Source organism: Arachis ipaensis, chromosome B1, assembly GCF_059453495.1.
Source record: "Arachis ipaensis isolate K30076 ecotype BB chromosome B1, ASM5945349v1, whole genome shotgun sequence".
In the NCBI taxonomy this organism is placed as follows: Eukaryota; Viridiplantae; Streptophyta; class Magnoliopsida; order Fabales; family Fabaceae; genus Arachis; species Arachis ipaensis.
The window spans coordinates 53,169,307-53,182,380 of NC_142436.1; the positions used below are offsets into that span (position 1 = coordinate 53,169,307).

General features: G+C 36.0%; 1 pseudogene; it reads right to left on the minus strand.

Moving 5' to 3' along the window:
- Window positions 1-1,153: 1,153 nt before the first annotated feature.
- On the minus strand, window positions 1,154-1,874 carry LOC107606528 (uncharacterized; annotated as a pseudogene).
- Between the last annotated feature and the right edge of the window lie 11,200 nt (window positions 1,875-13,074).

Here is a 13,074-nt window from a genome sequence, read left to right on the forward strand (position 1 = left end):
GAATAGGATTCACCCTCCTTTTGCGTCTGTCACTACGCCCAGCAATCGCGAGTTTGAAGCACGTCACAGTCATTCAATCCCAGAATCCTACTCGAAATACCACAGATAAGGTTTAGACCTTCCGGATTCTCATGAATGCCGCCATCAATCTAGCTTACACCACGAAGATTCTGATTAAGAGATCTAAGAGATAATCATTCAATCTAAAGTAGAACGAAAGTGGTTGTCAGGCACGCGTTCATGGGAAATGATGATGATTGTCACGTTCATCACATTCAGGTTGAAGTGCGAATGAATATCTTAAAAGCGGAATAAGTTGAATTGAATAGAAAAACAGTAGTACTTTGCATTAATCTTTGAGGAACAGCAGAGCTCCACACCTTAATCTATGGAGTGTAGAAACTCTACCGTTAAAAATACATAAGTGAAAGGTCTAGGCATGGCCGAATGGCCAGCCCCCAAAACTTGAACACAGGATCAAAAATACAATCCAAGATGATCCGAAGATGATCAAAAGATGTCTAATACAATAGTAAAAAGTCCTATTTATAATAAACTAGCTACTAGGGTTTATAGAAGTAAGTAATTAATGCATAAATCCACTTCCGGGGCCCACTTGGTGTGTGCTTGGGCTGAGCTTGAAGTCTACACATGGAGAGGTCATTCTTGGAGTTGAACGCCAGCTTTTGTGCCATTTTGGGCGTTGAACTCCACTTTGCAACTTGTTTCTGGTGCTGGACGCCAGAATTGGGCAGAGAACTGGCGTTGAATGCCAGTTTGCGTCATCTAAACTTGGGAAAAGTATGGACTATTATATATTTCTGGAAAGCCCTGGATGTCTACTTTCCAACGCAATTGGAAGCGCGCCATTTTGAGTTCTGTAGCTCCATAAAATCTATTTTGAGTGCAGGGAGGTCAGAATCCAACAACATCAGCAGTCCTTCTTCAACCTCTGAATCTGATTTTTGCTCAAGTCCCTCAATTTCAGCCAGAAAATACCTGAAATCACAGAAAAACACACAAACTCATAGTAAAGTCTAGAAATGTGAATTTAACATAAAAACTAATAAAAACATCCCTAAAAGTAACTAGATTCTACTAAAAACATACTAAAAACAATGCCAAAAAGCGTATAAATTATCCGCTCATCAGTTCACTTTCTATCAGTTTTCTTTTCCTTATGAAACCCTGCATGGTATTTAAAATATGAATTTCAGCACCAGATCAATCCACCAAGTGTCATGACATATTTCAACAAAATTAGATTCAAAACACACTGAAGGAATAAGATCACAAAGGTTAGTACCTTTCTTTTCAAGCCAAACTTTAAATTTTGGGCACTCCTTCTTCATGTGTCCTTTCTTTTTACAAAAGAAACACCGTGCACCTTCTTTCTTCATAGGATGGGATACAATACCCTTTCCTTTCTTCTTATGAGCTTATTTTTTACTACCCTCATTTGTCATTAATAGTGCACTCTCACCAAGTTCCTGAATTAGCCTTCCTTCCTTTTGCACACATAGCACCAGTAATTCGTTAATGGACCATTTTTCCTTATGTGTGTTATAAAAAATCTTAAATGATCCGTACTGGGCAGGAAGAGAATTCAGAATAAGATGCAACAGAAATGACTCAGAGATCTCAACCTCTAAAGCTTTCAGTTGTGCTGCAATATCTCTCAACCTCATGATGTGTTCACGCACACCTCTTATGCCGGTAAGCCTCATAGATGACAATTGTGCCATTAGAGTGCTTGCAAGTGCCTTACTAGAAGACTCAAAATGTTCATCAATAGCCTTCATATAATCCTTGACATTCCTACAATCAGAAATTGAACTTCGGATACTAGCTGAAATACAAGACTTAATGAACATCATACTTAAACAGTTGGATTTCTCCCACCGTTTGTATAATGCTACCTCGGCTTGAGAACTAGCATCAATAGGTGTCGGAGGCTCTTCCCTACAAAGAGTATAGTCAAGGTCTGCACACCCCAAGTGAAAGAGAATCTTATCTTTCCATTCTTTATAGTTGTCACCACTTAACAAATGAACTTCAGATACAGTTTCAGATATCATTGCTGCTGCAAATAATAAATCATGCTAACATTACTCAATTTTAAATAGGCACATCAAAATCTATAATATATGATAATACATGCCAATGCAAGTCATATCAAAATAAATATGAATCATAGTGTCATTAAAATCTACCTGTGGGTAAAGATTTTAACACACATAATATTCACTATATCAACTAAAGTATTGAAACTAGAAAATAAAATACTACTTCTTAATACATGTAGGCTAATTAAGAAGTAAGAAGTATTTTCTATTTCAATCTAATTATATGTGAATAACATAATAAATTCCTATGGGTAAGTTTATTATATAATTCACAACAATTACAAATATATCATATTAATATTTATATAATTTCTTTAAATATAATTATTATCAAGGATGCTGTGGCTACTCCTCAATAAATCATATATTAATCACAATACGATATACAGCGGAATAATTTATATTGCATGCAAATATAATCATTAAATAAATAAATTCAATAACATAATTTATATCAAAAGTGGAGATGATCTAGTGGACGCTTATTTTGCCAATATTTAGAAGATCCAAGTTCAAACCTCACTCCAACCAAAATTTGAATTTTTATAACAAATTTAAATTTTGAAACCCAACAACTTTAACGTAAAAGTAACAAACAGTTCTTTCTGTCTTCTCTCTTCCACCGTTTTCCCTTTCTTCTTCTCTCCTTTTTTTATATATTCAAGAATAAGAAAACTTATGGGAATCATGGAAAATTATACTATTATGAAGAACAACTACGACACAAATTTAGAAGATTCTTTTTAGGAATATTATTTATTATTCCCTCTTCTTATGGTACGTCAACTTTAAATTTCAATAGTTTTTATTACTTATTTCAAAATTCATACTATATATTCTTTTTTGAAAATAATTTATCAAAATAATACACCGTAATTAAATTTTGAAATGGCAAGGCAGAGACAATTTGGCTCTGTTGAGTTAAAAAATTAATAAATTTAATTAGTGATGACAAACATTATTTTTGGGTAAAATAAATAATTAGTGTTGATTAATTATAATTGCATATTACTAATTATTTAGTGTTACAGGCCAAAACTCAACAATACAACAACCTAATATAAAAGCAAGCAGCCCAAACTGATTGAAATCAAGAAACAAGGTTGGCGGGCAATAAAGCAAGAAAAGCCCAAAGAAATCAAAGCAAGATAACTAATGGGCTGAATTTGAGTAGAACCCAATCCAAGCCCGAATTGATTTCAAATTCCTCTCACTTGCTTTCACCAACTCAACGTTCTCCTCTTCTCTGACCATGTAAAATCACAAACTCAGAAAAGTGAGAAAGAGAAAGAGAAAGCTTCTTCCCTAAGGTGATCATCAAAGAAGCAAGAAAGAGAAAGTCTAAGCTTGAAACTCAGAAGTCTAATCACCCATTTCAAACCAAATTAAGCTTAGGTTAAAGGTAACTCATTTCCTTTTACATGCAACACACTTTCTTCTCTTCATCTTCAACCCTCTGCCACTCCATTTCGGGTTATATGGAAAAGAGGATTTCTGTTCCTCACTGCTGTGCATCAACGGTTGAGAATATGTCTTGGGAACCAAGTTGTGTTTCAATGGTCAAGATCTGGGTTTACCATTGAAGAAATATTTTCTCCTGTTAAAATGGATTTCGGTCAAGATGAGGAAGTCAGAAGGAAAGTTTCCTCTCTAAGGATTACGGTAAAAAAGTGATTCTGTGGGTTGGTGAAGCTCAAGGCTCAAGGTGTTGACCTTGAAAGAAGAACCAAGTAACATGCAGGGAGATAAAAAGAGGTTTGCTGTTCATTCAGAAACCAAGGAGAGAAAACCAGAGTGTGTGAACAGTGTTATTTTTAGAAGTTCATCTACTTGGATAATGCTTTCTTTCAAAGAAGCGTTCGGCCAATACTGAAGAACTGCATCTGAGGCTTGCGAATCTGGTTTTGCACATAGCAAAGAGACTGCTGATGAAGTCAATCTCCTTCATGTTTTACTGATTGTAATGTACTTTTCTAAGTTTAACTTTCTATAATTTCTTGAGAGAAAAGGCATTGTGAGAAAGCTTAAGAAAAAACCATGAGTAGAAAAAGGCTGAGAGATACACTTGAGAGAAAAGCCTAGAGTTATTTTCTGATTTCTTTAGGTTGGTTAAGTGTCTTGTATCTTGTACCTGTAAGGTATCCCTTTCTTAGTTGGGTTAGCACTAAGAGGTATAGTTAGGTATTAGCATAGCCAATGTCAAGTTAGGTTAGAACTTGAGGGTGAAAGGATTGGGTCAATCCTGTGAAATTGGTGTATGTAATACTGTTAACTATAGTGAAATTCTTCCATAGTTGTGGAGGAGACTGGATGTAGGTTGCATAGCACAAGGCAACTGAACCAGGATACATGCTGGTGTTAGCTTTTCTCTTCTCTGCTGAGTTCTGTTTTCTGATATTCATGAGACAAAAATAAATTGTCTCATAAATTTCTGCTGCTAAGTTCAAACAGAACCTGAATTGAAAGTTTGTTTTAAAAGGGTAATAACAGCAATTAAAAAGGAAGGCATAGATTCAACCCCCCTTCTCTAAGCCTACCACAACCTTCAATTGGTATCAGGAGCTAAGGTCTCAAGAATCAAGCTTAACCGCTTGGAGCAAAGATCCAATGGCGAACAACTTGGGCACAACCACAGTTGCCTACACCCTCACTGAAGGCGAGTCAAACAACCGGCCACCTTTCTTCAACGGAAAGAACTACTCCTACCGGAAAGAAAGTATAAGGATTTTCATCCAATCCATTGACTACAACATATGGAAGATTGTTGTGAGCGGTCCAAAGATCCCAACAAAGACAAGTGCTGATGGAGTGGTGACTCCAAAAGAAGAAGCTGAATGGAATGAAGATGATAAGAAGAAGATAGAGCTGAATGCCAAAGCAATCAACCTTCTTCACTGTGCTATCAGCTTTGAAGAGTACCGGAAGGTGTCTAGATGCAAGACAGCCAAAGAAATTTTTGAAAAACTCCAGGTTACACACGAAGGTACCAAACAAGTAAAAGAAACGAGGATTGATATGCTGCGAAAAGAGTACGAGATGTTTAGCATGAAGGATGGAGAAAGCATTGATGAAGCGTTTGAGAGATTCTCAATCATAATCAACAACCTTGATGCTATGGGTACAAACTATGCAGAACAAACCTTGGTGAGAAAACTTCTTAGAAGCTTCACAAAAGAATGGGAAACCACTGCCACTGTCCTAACCGAAAGTAACAACCTAAGTCCCATAACCTATGATGAGCTGAGAGGAAAACTCCTTGCCTATGAAGCCACACACACAAATACAGACTCAAAGAAAAAGGGAATAGCCCTCAAGTCACAAATAGAACCAAAAGAGAGTGAGTCTAGTGATGGTATTTCAGATGACGAGCTTTTGTTTTTTGCTAGGAGATTTAGAAGGATGATGAAGAACAAGGGCAAATACAAGGGTTCAAGTTCAAAGGAACACAAGATCGACTTGAGCAAGGTGACGTGCCATCACTGCAAGGAGGCTGGACACTTCAAGCTAAACTGTCCAAAGCTCAAAAAGGAGGACAAAGGAAAGAAGGAAAGGAAGAGAGTACTCATGGCAGCTTGGGAGGATCTTGAGAATGACTCAAATGAAGAAGAAGAATCTGAAGGAGATGACAAAGACTGCTTCATGGCTGGAAACAACAATCTTGATGAGGTAAACTATTATGATTTGACCATTGAGGATTTGCATGCTATTATTGATGATCTCACTTTAAATACATCAAAACTGCTTGATAAATACAATGAATGCAGACCTGAAAGAGATGTGTTAAGAGTTGAAAATGATTTTTTAAAAGAAAAAGTGAAGGAAACTGAATGTGCTCTGGACATCATTGAAGAAAACAGATTTCTAAAATCTGAACTTGAAAAATTAAAAGGAAAGCACATTGTGGATCCTTCTCATGAGTTAATTGCTGAAAATGAAAGATTAAATGATATGATTAAAAGACTGAATGGTGACTTAGCAAAATTTGCTCAAGGTTCTAGCAACTTGGACAAATTACTTGCAAGTCAAAGACCATTGTTTGAAAAATCTGGTTTAGGCTACATAGCTAAGGAAGATGCAGTTTCTAATACTTCCTCTATAAAATTTGTGGCTTCTTCATCAAATACCAAATCCATACCAAGTAAATCAGGTATCGGATATGTTTCAACTTGTGAAGAAAAATTTGATGAAGCATACACAAGTGAAACTGAGCCTTCACCAAGAACTGGTCCGAGTTCAAACCGGCCAGGTTTGGGTTTCATTTCGAAAAATGAGGCTATTTTCAAGAAACCACCATTTTATAACAAAACCTCATGTTCAAAAGGTAAAAATGTTCAAAGAAATTCTGGTGAAAATGCTTTTGCAAAGAGGAACAACTTTAATAAAAATCAGTTTGTCAAAAGAAATGCATCTCCTTCAAAAACCAGAAAATTTCAACACTTTAATCATTTCAAGCAATATAACTCACCTCAATTTCAGCGACACACATCTAAAAATCATTGTGTCAATTGCAAGAAATTTGGTCACTCATATGAACAATGTTTCATTGAAAAAAGAGTTGTTGGAAACAAAGTTTACAATGTTGTTTGTGATTTCAATGCACTTGGGCAACCAAGATGGATTAACTTCAAAGGATCCAAATTAATTTGGATACCTAAGGCTACTTGAAACTCATCATGCAGATTTGCCTAGCATCCAAGAACAAAAAGGACATGTGGTACATGGATAGTGGATGTTCAAGGCACATGACTAGAAGGTCAACCTACTTCATCAAACTAAATAAGTATGATGGAGGTTTTGTGACCTTTGGAGATGATGGTAAAGGTAAAATCATTGCTATTGGAAAAGTAGGTAATGAGCAATCTACTTTCATTGATGATGTACTTTTGGTATGTGGTTTAAAGCACAATCTTTTGAGTATAAGTCAGTTGTGTGATTTAGGACATTTAGTGATTTTCAAAAGATTTGAATGCTGTGTTGTTAATGAAAAAACAAATGAAGTGATGTTTGTTGCCAAGCGTTTTAATAATATGTATGGACTTACTCTTGATGAACTAAAAGATCAAAATGTAGCTTGTCTTCACTCTAAAGAATCTGAAAAGTGGTTATGGCACAAGAGATTGGGCCATGCAAGTATGTTTCAAATAAACAAACTTGTAAAGAAAGAATTAGTAAGAGGTCTTCCTTTGATAAAGTTTGACAAAGATATCACTTGTGATGCTTTCCAAATGGGAAAACAAACAAAAAGTTCTTTTAAACCAAAGAAAGACATCTCTACTAAAAGACCACTTGAGTTGCTACACATTGATTTATTTGGTCCAACAAGAACTCAAAGCCTAGGTGGTAAACATTATGGTTTAGTAATTGTGGATGACTACACTAGGTTTGGTTGGGTTTTATTTCTTGCACACAAAAATGAAGCCTTTTCGTCCTTTGAACCTTTTTGCAAGAAAATTCAAAATGAAAAGAATTTGAAAATCTCTTCTATAAGAAGCGATCATGGAATTGAATTTGAAAATAATTTATTTGAATCCTTTTGTAAGGAATTTGGAATATCTCACAACTTCTCTTGTCCAAGAACACCACAACAAAATGGTGTTGTGAAAAGAAGAAATAGAAGCATACAAGAGATGACAAGAGCTATGCTTTGTGAGAGTAATGTTCCAAAATTCCTTTGGGCTGAAGCGGTTAACACGGCTTGCCACATTTTGAATAGAACAATCATAAGAAAATTTTTGAAAAAAACCCCTTATGAACTTTGGAAAGGCTACCCACCAAACTTAGATTACTTACACATCTTTGGATGCAAATGTTTTGTATTGAACAACAAAGAAAATTTGGGTAAGTTTGATCCAAAGGCTTATGAGTGTTTGTTTGTAGGATATTCCACAACTAGTAAAGTATATAGGGTTTATCATCAAGATGTTAGGATTATTGAGGAGTCCATACATGTTACATTTTGTGATAATAACTTGGTACAAAGTATGTTGGAAGATTGTGATGTAGGAAATCAAGCTCAAAAGGAAGATGAAGCTGCTCAAAATCATGAAAAAGAGAATTCTGGACAAGCTGCACCAGAAACTGCTAATGCTGAGAATTCAAGAGACAATTCCATTTTGTCTCATGAATCTGAAGGAATTCTGCAAGCAAGCAGTGTTCAGAATCCCTTGGTGACTGAATCTGCCTCCAGGTCCACCAGACCTCGTGAATGGAGATTCTTGAAGAATTATCCTGAGGAATTTGTCATTGGGGACGTATCTCATGGAGTGCAAACAAGGTCTTCCACTAGAAAGGCAAATGAATGATCAAACATTGCCCTTCTTTCACAAATAGAGCCTCAAAATGTCAAGAAAGCACTCAGTGACCCTTCTTGGGTTAAAGCTATGGAGGATGAGCTTCTTGAGTTTGAAAAGAACCAAGTATGGACTTTGGTTCCAAGGCCAAGTGGAAAGAAAGTGACCGGCACCAAGTGGATTTTTCGGAACAAGTTGGGAGAAGATGGTAGCATTGCAAGAAACAAGGCAAGGCTAGTGGCACAAGGATATGACCAAGAAGAAGGAATAGACTTTGATGAATCATTTGCCCTTGCCCGAATGGAAGCCATAAGACTTCTCTTGGCTTATGCTGCATTTTGTGGTTTCAAATTATATCAAATGGATGTGAAATGTGCATTTTTGAATGGTGTGATAGATAGAGAAGTGTATGTGGAGCAGCCTCCTGGTTTTGAAAATAAAGAGCATTCTAATCATGTTTTCAAATTATCTAAAGCTCTCTATGGTTTAAGACAAGCTCCTAGAGCTTGGTATGAGAGACTTAGCTCTTTTCTTTTGAAAAATAGTTTTCAAAGAGGCACCACTGACACAACTCTATTTATCAAGAATTCTAATGATTCTTTTATTCTAGTCCAAATATATGTTGATGACATTATTTTTGGATCAGCTAATGAATCCCTTTGTTCTGAATTTGGAAAACTCATGACAAGTGAATTTGACATGAGTATGATGGGTGAACTTAATTTTTTCCTTGGGCTACAAATTAAACAAACTGAAAATGGTATTTTCATTCATCAAGAGAAGTATGCCAAGGAATTAGTTAAGAAATTTGGTATGGAAAATGCCAAACCCATGGGAACTCCCATGCATCCTAATTCAAAATTAGATAAGGGAGAAACTGAGAAAGATGTTGATGAGACTAGGTATAGAGGAATGATTGGTTCTCTTATGTACTTAACTTCCTCTAGACCTGATATTGTGCAAAGTGTTGGATTGTGTTCTAGGTTCCAATCCAAACCTAAAGAGTCACATCTTTCTGCAGTTAAAAGGATCATTAGATATGTTCATGGCACACCCAATTTTGGTCTTTGGTATCCTAAGATTGATGATTTTTCTGCAGTTGGTTATTGTGATGCAGATTTTGCTGGTGATAGAGTTGATAGAAGGAGCACTTCTGGTCTATGTTGCTTCCTTGGAAAGTCCTTAAATGTTTGGTCAAGTAAGAAGCAACCAACAGTGGCCTTATCCACTGCAGAGGCTGAGTATATAGCTGCTTCTTCTTGTTGTTCTCAGCTTTTATGGTTAAAAATACAGCTTGCCGATTACAAATTAAATGCTGAAAATATTCCCTTGATGTGTGATAATATGAGTGCCATTAATATTTCTAAAAATCCAGTTTTGCACTCTAGGACTAAGCATATTGAAGTGAAATTTCACTCAATAAGAGAACATGTCCAAAAGGGGGATATTAGTATTCAATTTGTTAAATCAGAGGAGCAATTAGCAGATATTTTCACAAAACCATTAGCTGAGGACAGATTTTGCATGCTTAGGACTAATCTAGGGATTTTAAACTATGATTCATTATTTGAGCTTTGCTGATGTGTTTGTTAAGTTTTGGTCTCACAGGTTCGGATGAGAAAATTCTGGGCAAATAAAGAACCTTCTCTCTAAATTGCTTTCTCTGGCCTTATTGCACGTGCTGAATCATCTGGGCCTATCTTAAGTTTCAGATTCTAGGTGGTCCATACATGTTTCATTAAAATGAACCACCTCTGGGCCCAAATGAGTGTTACATCATACATGTGTGTTCATTTTATTTTAATTTGTTCTTTTAAAAAAAATGTCATATTTAAAATTACTCTCTATTTTAAATCTTTTATATGATTAAATCACTTTTTTTATGTTGTCTAGTCTTTTTGGTTGATTTACCGAATCTAAAAAGGAAAGATTTTTCTTTTATTGAAAATTTGGACTTTCTGGACTGGAATCATTTTTTTTAACATCAAAAAGCCAGTGCACCCACCTTTGGTCAAAGAGTCTTATGCTTACTTGACATATCATGAAGGCACTGTTCACTCATATGTAAAAGGTTGAGACATAGTTTTAAATAATGAAACAATCAGTGACTCATTGAGGTATACTGATGTTGGGCCTTGTGCTTATGCTTCTGTTAAGTGGGATGAAGGAGTTGGTGTTTCTTTCAATGATACCTTGGCTCATATGTGTGAACATGTTTTCTTGATTGATGACATTACACCCACTCACAAAGCCCTAGGATATGAACGTGCTCAGTTGCACCGAATGGTCAACCACATTATACTGCCTTAAAGTGGTTCATATCAAAGGGTTTCCTACACTAATACTCTTGTTTTATATGCCCTTCTCACCAAAACTGAAATTTCATTTGCATTCTTGATGGTTAGATATATGTTTAACTCTGTTAGGAGTGAAAAAGACAAAACACTTCCTTATGGCATGTTTCTAACTTGCATATTTGAGTATTTTGGTGTTGACTTGACCAATGAGGAATATCAAAATAGACATTCATACCTAAAAGGGGGTAGTTCAGTAAAATAGCCCAAAGGACCTACTCGATCTGAACGGGTGGTCTTAGATGATGAAGATGATGATTTTGTCCCCGAAGAATCTCCTGCTCCTTCCACCGAGGGTACTTCCATCTCTACTGGGAAGAAATCCGCTCTGTTGAATGTGGTCAAAGATGTTGTTCAAGAGCTTGTCCCCCAATCCAATCACTTGATTGCAATGAGCAAGGAGCAAAGGAAGCTAGCAAGCAAGCATAAAAAAATTTCCTAAGAAAATCAAGGGATAGAGTGACTGTGTCCATAACTTTCATTGATAATCTTCAAAAGGATGAAGATCCCACCACTGATGTTGAAGAAGAAAATGATTTGAAGGGAAATGGTTCTGATGCCTAGGATTGCTACATGAAGCTGCTACTATCTATTTTTTGCTACATGGTTCTCTTGGATGACTGTAATAACTCTGACTTATGTTGCATTTTTGTTCCTTAGGACTGTGCTCTAACCATTTTCTTCAGGGTTTAAGGTGTTGTTTTTATTGATCTTGCTTATTATCCGCCCTTGATGACAAAAGGAGGAGTAATAGCTGCTGAATTTGACTTTTGATGCTACTGATTTTTGTGATTTAATTGTGAATTTCTGAATGCTAATGGTGCTAGTGTTGAGCATATAAATTTTGGGTTGCAACTGTGCTATTGCAGGGAATGAATTAACATGCAAGTTGGAAATTACTTTTATATGATATCAGTCTGCCCTTGATTAACCTTGATACTTTGTTTTTGCTGTTGACATGATATGTTGGACTGATTATGTGGTGTTGTTTGTTCTATATCCCTTAGACAAGATAAACGTGTGTAGCTCTTTATTATGTTTTTCTTAAGTACAATGTAAAACAGGAACAAAGAGGAAAGCATAAATCTAAGGGGAGCTACTATTGAAAAGGAAAGGGGGAGCAACACTAAAGCAAGAAACATCAATCAAAGGGAAGTTTTCTAACTTTACTAAAATTCAATTTCTTTTGGTTATTACTTAAATATGTTTGTCATCAAGGGGGAGATTGTTGAGTTAAGAAATTAATAAATTTAATTAGTGATGACAAACATTATTTTTGGGTAAAATAAATAATTAGTGTTGATTAATTATAATTGCATACTACTAATTATTTAGTGTTACAGGCCAAAACTCAACAATACAACAACCTAATATAAAAGCAAGCAGCCCAAACTGATTGAAATCAAGAAACAAGGTTGGCGGGCAATAAAGCAAGAAAAGCCCAAAGAAATCAAAGCAAGATAACTAATGGGCTGAATTTGAGTAGAACCCAATCCAAGCCCAAATTGATTTCAAATTCCTCTCACTTGCTTTCACCAACTCAACGTTCTCCTCTTCTCTGACCATGTCAAATCACAAACTCAGAAAAGTGAGAAAGAGAAAGAGAAAGCTTCTTCCCTAAGGTGATCGTCAAAGAAGCAAGAAAGAGAAAGTCCAAGCTTGAAACTCAGAAGTCTAATCACCCATTTCAAACCAAATTAAGCTTAGGTTAAAGGTAACTCATTTCCTTTTACATGCAACACACTTTCTTCTCTTCATCTTCAACCCTCTGCCACTCCATTTCGGGTTATATGGAAAAGAGGATTTCTGTTCCTCACTGTTGTGCATCAACGGTTGAGAATATGTCTTGGGGACCAAGTTGTGTTTCAATGGTCAAGATCTGGGTTTACCATTGAAGAAATCTTTTCTGCTGTTAAAATGGATTTCGGTCAAGATGAGGAAGTCAGAAGGAAAGTTTCCTCTCTAAGGATTAAGGTGAAAAAGTGATTCTGTGGGTTGGTGAAGCTCAAGGCTCAAGGTGTTGACCTTGGAAGAAGAACCAAGCAACATGCAAGGAGATAAAAAGAGGTTTGCTATTCATTCAGAAACCAAGGAGAGAAAACCAGAGTGTGTGAACAGTGTTATGTTTAGAAGTTCCTCTACTTGGATAATGCTTTCTTTCAAAGAAGCGTTCGGCCAATACTGAAGAATTGCATCTGAGGTTTGTGAATCTGGTTTTGCACAGAGCAAAGAGGCTGCTGATGAAGTCAATCTCCTTCATGTTTTACTGATTGTAATGTACTTTTCTAAGTTTATCTTTCTATA